The sequence below is a fragment of the Misgurnus anguillicaudatus genome, chromosome 13, assembly GCF_027580225.2.
Source record: "Misgurnus anguillicaudatus chromosome 13, ASM2758022v2, whole genome shotgun sequence".
Classification (NCBI taxonomy): Eukaryota; Metazoa; Chordata; class Actinopteri; order Cypriniformes; family Cobitidae; genus Misgurnus; species Misgurnus anguillicaudatus.
The window spans coordinates 2,523,160-2,529,799 of NC_073349.2; the positions used below are offsets into that span (position 1 = coordinate 2,523,160).

Sequence of the window (6,640 nt, forward strand, 5' to 3'; positions counted from 1 at the left end):
TCAAACGTGTCAGCGTTTCATATCTAAAAGCGTGAGGCCTTCAGGTTATATGTGCCTCTTGGACAGAGTAAAATGACCTCTAACTACATGCTAAAGTTTGTAGACAAACTTTGCGTTGGCTTGACAAATCCTGACCTGAACGTTTAAAACTGTTTGACAGAAGCTTAGTTCAGCTGTTAGCATGTTTAAGTACGAAGCTTTTTAACGCATGAAGCATGAACATGGTTTAACGCCGATGTTATAAAACAAGGTGTTTACCATTAGACGCTTCTGTGTTTCGAAAGCAGGGCCCTTCCTGTTTCCCTCCCGCCACCTTACAGTGCAGGCCCTGCTCTAACTCTTAAATGAGACCCTGGGGTGAACCGCGACCCGCGCCCGCCCTGCACCGCAATCCATGTGCGGTACAGGCCACAGCTGTCTGCGCACGCAGGGTGCGCGTCAAGCGGGCGACACGAAACCGGGGCAGCCAAGCCGCTAGTCTCGCCCAGGGCGCTGCATCCCGAGCTAGGAAACAAGCGAACCTAATAGCAGCACCTTGGAGCGACCTAAACCTGAGGGCGGACAGGGCACAACGGTGTAAACCGGGCACATTCTGAAAATAACCATCTTTGCGCTTGACTTGCAGAAACAGCACATTTAATAACAGGCAATAACATTTCCATTAATTTATGCCCATCTCTTGTACGCCGATGCATGAAAAGTGGAACTACTCACGGCGGGCCGTAACGCTCTCAGTGTCATCGCTGGGTCCTGTCAGGGGTGAGGAGTCCCGCGGGGAGTTTTCGGATCCTTCGCCGCTTAACGTCTCAGCCACGTCACTCGGCTCCCTGTGAAAGAAACGAGGCGCTGCTTCATGGTGTTGACACATCAACACCATGACGCAGTGGTAGGTCCAGAGATGGGCAATATTTCAAAAAAATGTATGGCCCAACCACCCGACTTAATGCATCAACACCATGACGCTGCGGTATGTCCAGAGATGGGAGATATTTCAAAAACATGTATAGCCCAACCACCAAACCTGTCAGCGTTTCATATCTAAAAGCGTGAGGCCTTCAGGTTATATGTGCCTCTTGGACAGAGTAAAATGACCTCTAACTACATGCTAAAGTTTGTAGACAAACTTTGCGTTGGCTTGACAAATCCTGACCTGAACGTTTAAAACTGTTTGACAGAAGCTTAGTTCAGCTGTTAGCATGTTTAAGTACGAAGCTTTTTAACGCATGAAGCATGAACATGGTTTAACGCCGATGTTATAAAACAAGGTGTTTACCATTAGACGCTTCTGTGTTTCGAAAGCAGGTCCCTTCCTGTTTCCCTCCCGCCACCTTACAGTGCAGGCCCTGCTCTAACTCTTAAATGAGACCCTGGGGTGAACCGCGACCCGCGCCCGCCCTGCACCGCAATCCATGTGCGGTACAGGCCACAGCTGTCTGCGCACGCAGGGTGCACGTCAAGCGGGCGGCACGAAGCCGGGGCAGCCAAGCCGCTAGTCCCGCCCAGGGCGCTGCATCCCGAGCTAGGAAACAAGCGAACCTAATGGCAGCACCTTGAAGCGACCTAAACCTGAGGGCGGACAGGGCACAACGGTGTAAACCGGGCACATTCTGAAAATAACCATCTTTGCGCTTGACTTGCAGAAACAGCACATCTAATAACAGGCAATAACATTTCCATGAATTTATGCCCATCTCTTGTACGCCGATGCATGAAAAGTGGAACTACTCACGGCGGGCCGTAACGCTCTCAGTGTCATCGCTGGGTCCTGTCAGGGGGCGAGGAGTCCCGCGGGGAGTTTTCGGATCCTTCGCCGCTTAACGTCTCAGCCACGTCACTCGGCTCCCTGTGAAAGAAACGAGGCGCTGCTTCATGGTGTTGACGCATCAACACCATGACGCAGTGGTAGGTCCAGAGATGGGCAATATTTCAAAAACATTTATGGCCCAACCACCCGACTTAATGCATCAACACCATGACGCTGCGGTATGTCCAGAGATGGGAGATATTTCAAAAACATGTATAGCCCAACCACCAAACCTATCATCAAACGTGTCAGCGTTTCATATCTAAAAGCGTGAGGCCTTCAGGTTATATGTGCCTCTTGGACAGAGTATAATGACCTCTAACTACATGCTAAAGTTTGTAGACAAACTTTGCGTTGGCTTGACAAATCCTGACCTGAACGTTTAAAACTGTTTGACAGAAGCTTAGTTCAGCTGTTAGCATGTTTAAGAACGAAGCTTTTTAACGCATGAAGCATGAACATGCTTTAAAGCCGATGTTATAAAACAAGGTGTTTACCATTAGACGCTTCTGTGTTTCGAAAGCAGGGCCCTTCCTGTTTCCCTCCCGCCACCTTACAGTGCAGGCCCTGCTCTAACTCTTAAATGAGACCCTGGGGTGAACCGCGACCCGCGCCCGCCCTGCACCGCAATCCATGTGCGGTACAGGCCACAGCTGTCTGCGCACGCAGGGTGCGCGTCAAACGGGCGGCACGAAGCCGGGGCAGCCAAGCCGCTAGTCCCGCCCAAGGCGCTGCATCCCGAGCTAGGAAACAAGCGAACCTAATGGCAGCACCTTGGAGCGACCTAAACCTGAGGGCGGACAGGGCACAACGGTGTAAACCGGGCACATTCTGAAAAATAACCATCTTTGCGCTTGACTTGCAGAAACAGCACATTTAATAACAGGCAATAACATTTCCATGAATTTATACCCATCTCTTGTACGCCGATGCATGAAAAGTGGAACTACTCACGGCGGGCCGTAACGCTCTCAGTGTCATCGCTGGGTCCTGTCAGGGGGCAAGGAGTCCCGCGGGGAGTTTTCGGATCCTTCCCCGCTTAACGTCTCAGCCACGTCACTCGGCTCCCTGTGAAAGAAACGAGGCGCTGCTTCATGGTGTTGACGCATCAACACCATGACGCAGTGGTAGGTCCAGAGATGGGCAATATTTCAAAAAAATTTATGGCCCAACCACCCGACTTAATGCATCAACACCATGACGCTGCGGTATGTCCAGAGATGGGAGATATTTCAAAAACATGTATAGCCCAACCACCAAACCTATCATCAAACGTGTCAGCGTTTCATATCTAAAAGCGTGAGGCCTTCAGGTTATATGTGCCTCTTGGACAGAGTATAATGACTTCTAACTACATGCTAAAGTTTGTAGACAAACTTTGCGTTGGCTTGACAAATCCTGACCTGAACGTTTAAAACTGTTTGACAGAAGCTTAGTTCAGCTGTTAGCATGTTTAAGTACGAAGCTTTTTAACGCATGAAGCATGAACATGGTTTAACGCCGATGTTATAAAACAAGGTGTTTACCATTAGACGCTTCTGTGTTTCGAAAGCAGGGCCCTTCCTGTTTCCCTCCCGCCACCTTACAGTGCAGGCCCTGCTCTAACTCTTAAATGAGACCCTGGGGTGAACCGCGACCCGCGCCCGCCCTGCACCGCAATCCATGTGCGGTACAGGCCACAGCTGTCTGCGCACGCAGGGTGCGCGTCAAGCGGGCGGCACGAAGCCGGGGCAGCCAAGCCGCTAGTCCCGCCCAGGGCGCTGCATCCCGAGCTAGGAAACAAGCGAACCTAATGGCAGCACCTTGGAGCGACCTAAACCTGAGGGCGGACAGGGCACAACGGTGTAAACCGGGCACATTCTGAAAATAACCATCTTTGCGCTTGACTTGCAGAAACAGCACATCTAATAACAGGCAATAACATTTCCATGAATTTATACCCATCTCTTGTACGCCGATGCATGAAAAGTGGAACTACTCACGGCGGGCCGTAACGCTCTCAGTGTCATCGCTGGGTCCTGTCAGGGGGCGAGGAGTCCCGCGGGGAGTTTTCGGATCCTTCGCCGCTTAACGTCTCAGCCACGTCACTCGGCTCCCTGTGAAAGAAACGAGGCGCTGCTTCATGGTGTTGACGCATCAACACCATGACGCAGTGTAAGTACAGAGATGGGCAATATTTCAAAAAAATTTATGGCCCAACCACCCGACTTAATGCATCAACACCATGACGCTGCGGTATGTCCAGAGATGGGAGATATTTCAAAAACATGTATAGCCCAACCACCAAACGTATCATCAAACGTGTCAGCGTTTCATATCTAAAAGCTTGAGGCCTTCAGGTTATATGTGCCTCTTGGACAGAGTATAATGACCTCTAACTACATGCTAAAGTTTGTAGACAAACTTTGCGTTGGCTTGACAAATCCTGACCTGAACGTTTAAAACTGTTTGACAGAAGCTTAGTTCAGCTGTTAGCATGTTTAAGTACGAAGCTTTTTAACGCATGAAGCATGAACATGGTTTAACGCCGATGTTATAAAACAAGGTGTTTACCATTAGACGCTTCTGTGTTTCGAAAGCAGGGCCCTTCCTGTTTCCCTCCCGCCACCTTACAGTGCAGGCCCTGCTCTAACTCTTAAATGAGACCCTGGGGTGAACCGCGACCCGCGCCCGCCCTGCACCGCAATCCATGTGCGGTACAGGCCACAGCTGTCTGCGCACGCAGGGTGCGCGTCAAGCGGGCGGCACGAAGCCGGGGCAGCCAAGCCGCTAGTCTCGCCCAGGGCGCTGCATTCCGAGCTAGGAAACAAGCGAACCTAATGGCAGCACCTTGGAGCGACCTAAACCTGAGGGCGGACAGGGCACAACGGTGTAAACCGGGCACATTCTGAAAATAATCATCTTTGCGCTTGACTTGCAGAAACAGCACATTTAATAACAGGCAATAACATTTCCATGAATTTATACCCATCTCTTGTACGCCGATGCATGAAAAGTGGAACTAATCACGGCGGGCCGTAACGCTCTCAGTGTCATCGCTGGGTCCTGTCAGGGGGCGAGGAGTCCCGCGGGGAGTTTTCGGATCCTTCCCCGCTTAACGTCTCAGCCACGTCACTCGGCTCCCTGTGAAAGAAACGAGGCGCTGCTTCATGGTGTTGACGCATCAACACCATGACGCAGTGGTAGGTCCAGAGATGGGCAATATTTCAAAAACATTTATGGCCCAACCACCCGACTTAATGCATCAACACCATGACGCTGCGGTATGTCCAGAGATGGGAGATATTTCAAAAACATGTATAGCCCAACCACCAAACCTATCATCAAACGTGTCAGCGTTTCATATCTAAAAGCGTGAGGCCTTCAGGTTATATGTGCCTCTTGGACAGAGTATAATGACCTCTAACTACATGCTAAAGTTTGTAGACAAACTTTGCGTTGGCTTGACAAATCCTGACCTGAACGTTTAAAACTGTTTGACAGAAGCTTAGTTCAGCTGTTAGCATGTTTAAGTACGAAGCTTTTTAACGCATGAAGCATGAACATGGTTTAACGCCGATGTTATAAAACAAGGTGTTTACCATTAGACGCTTCTGTGTTTCGAAAGCAGGGCCCTTCCTGTTTCCCTCCCGCCACCTTACAGTGCAGGCCCTGCTCTAACTCTTAAATGAGACCCTGGGGTGAACCGCGACCCGCACTCGCCCTGCACCGCAATCCATGTGCGGTACAGGCCACAGCTGTCTGCGCACGCAGGGTGCGCGTCAAACGGGCGGCACGAAGCCGGGGCAGCCAAGCCGCTAGTCCCGCCCAGGGCGCTGCATCCCGAGCTAGGAAACAAGCGAACCTAATGGCAGCACCTTGGAGCCACCTAAACCTGAGGGCGGACATGGAACAACGGTGTAAACCGGGCACATTCTGAAAATAATCATCTTTGCGCTTGACTTGCAGAAATAGCACATTTAATAACAGGCAATAACATTTCCATGAATTTATACCCATCTCTTGTACGCCGATGCATGAAAAGTGGAACTACTCACGGCGGGCCGTAACGCTCTCAGTGTCATCGCTGGGTCCTGTCAGGGGGCGAGGAGTCCCGCGGGGAGTTTTCGGATCCTTCGCCGCTTAACGTCTCAGCCATGTCACTCGGCTCCCTGTGAAAGAAACGAGGCGCTGCTTCATGGTGTTGACGCATCAACACCATGACGCAGTGGTAGGTCCAGAGATGGGGAATATTTCGAAAAAATGTATGGCCCAACCACCCGACTTAATGCATCAACACCATGACGCTGCGGTATGTCCAGAGATGGGAGATATTTCAAAAACATGTATAGCCCAACCACCAAACCTATCATTAAACGTGTCAGCGTTTCATATCTAAAAGCGTGAGGCCTTCAGGTTATATGTGCCTCTTGGACAGAGTATAATGACCTCTAACTACATGCTAAAGTTTGTAGACAAACTTTGCGTTGGCTTGACAAATCCTGACCTGAACGTTTAAAACTGTTTGACAGAAGCTTAGTTCAGCTGTTAGCATGTTTAAGTACGAAGCTTTTTAACGCATGAAGCATGAACATGGTTTAACGCCGATGTTATAAAACAAGGTGTTTACCATTAGACACTTCTGTGTTTCGAAAGCAGGGCCCTTCCTGTTTCCCTCCCGCCACCTTACAGTGCAGGCCCTGCTCTAACTCTTAAATGAGACCCTGGGGTGAACCGCGACCCGCGCCCGCCCTGCACCGCAATCCATGTGCGGTACAGGCCACAGCTGTCTGCGCACGCAGGGTGCGCGTCAAACGGGCGGCACGAAGCCGGGGCAGCCAAGCCGCTAGTCCCGCC

At 50.7% G+C, this 6,640-nt stretch overlaps 1 long non-coding RNA gene across 1 annotated transcript; it reads right to left on the reverse strand.

Moving 5' to 3' along the window:
* Positions 1-763: 763 nt before the first annotated feature.
* Positions 764-5,931, reverse strand: LOC141369241 (uncharacterized). The gene is made up of 4 exons (XR_012372815.1): positions 4,814-5,931; positions 2,759-3,900; positions 1,730-1,843; positions 764-827 (listed from the first exon to the last, which is right to left on the reverse strand). It is a non-coding gene; the product is annotated as an uncharacterized lncRNA (long non-coding RNA).
* Positions 5,932-6,640: the final 709 nt, after the last annotated feature.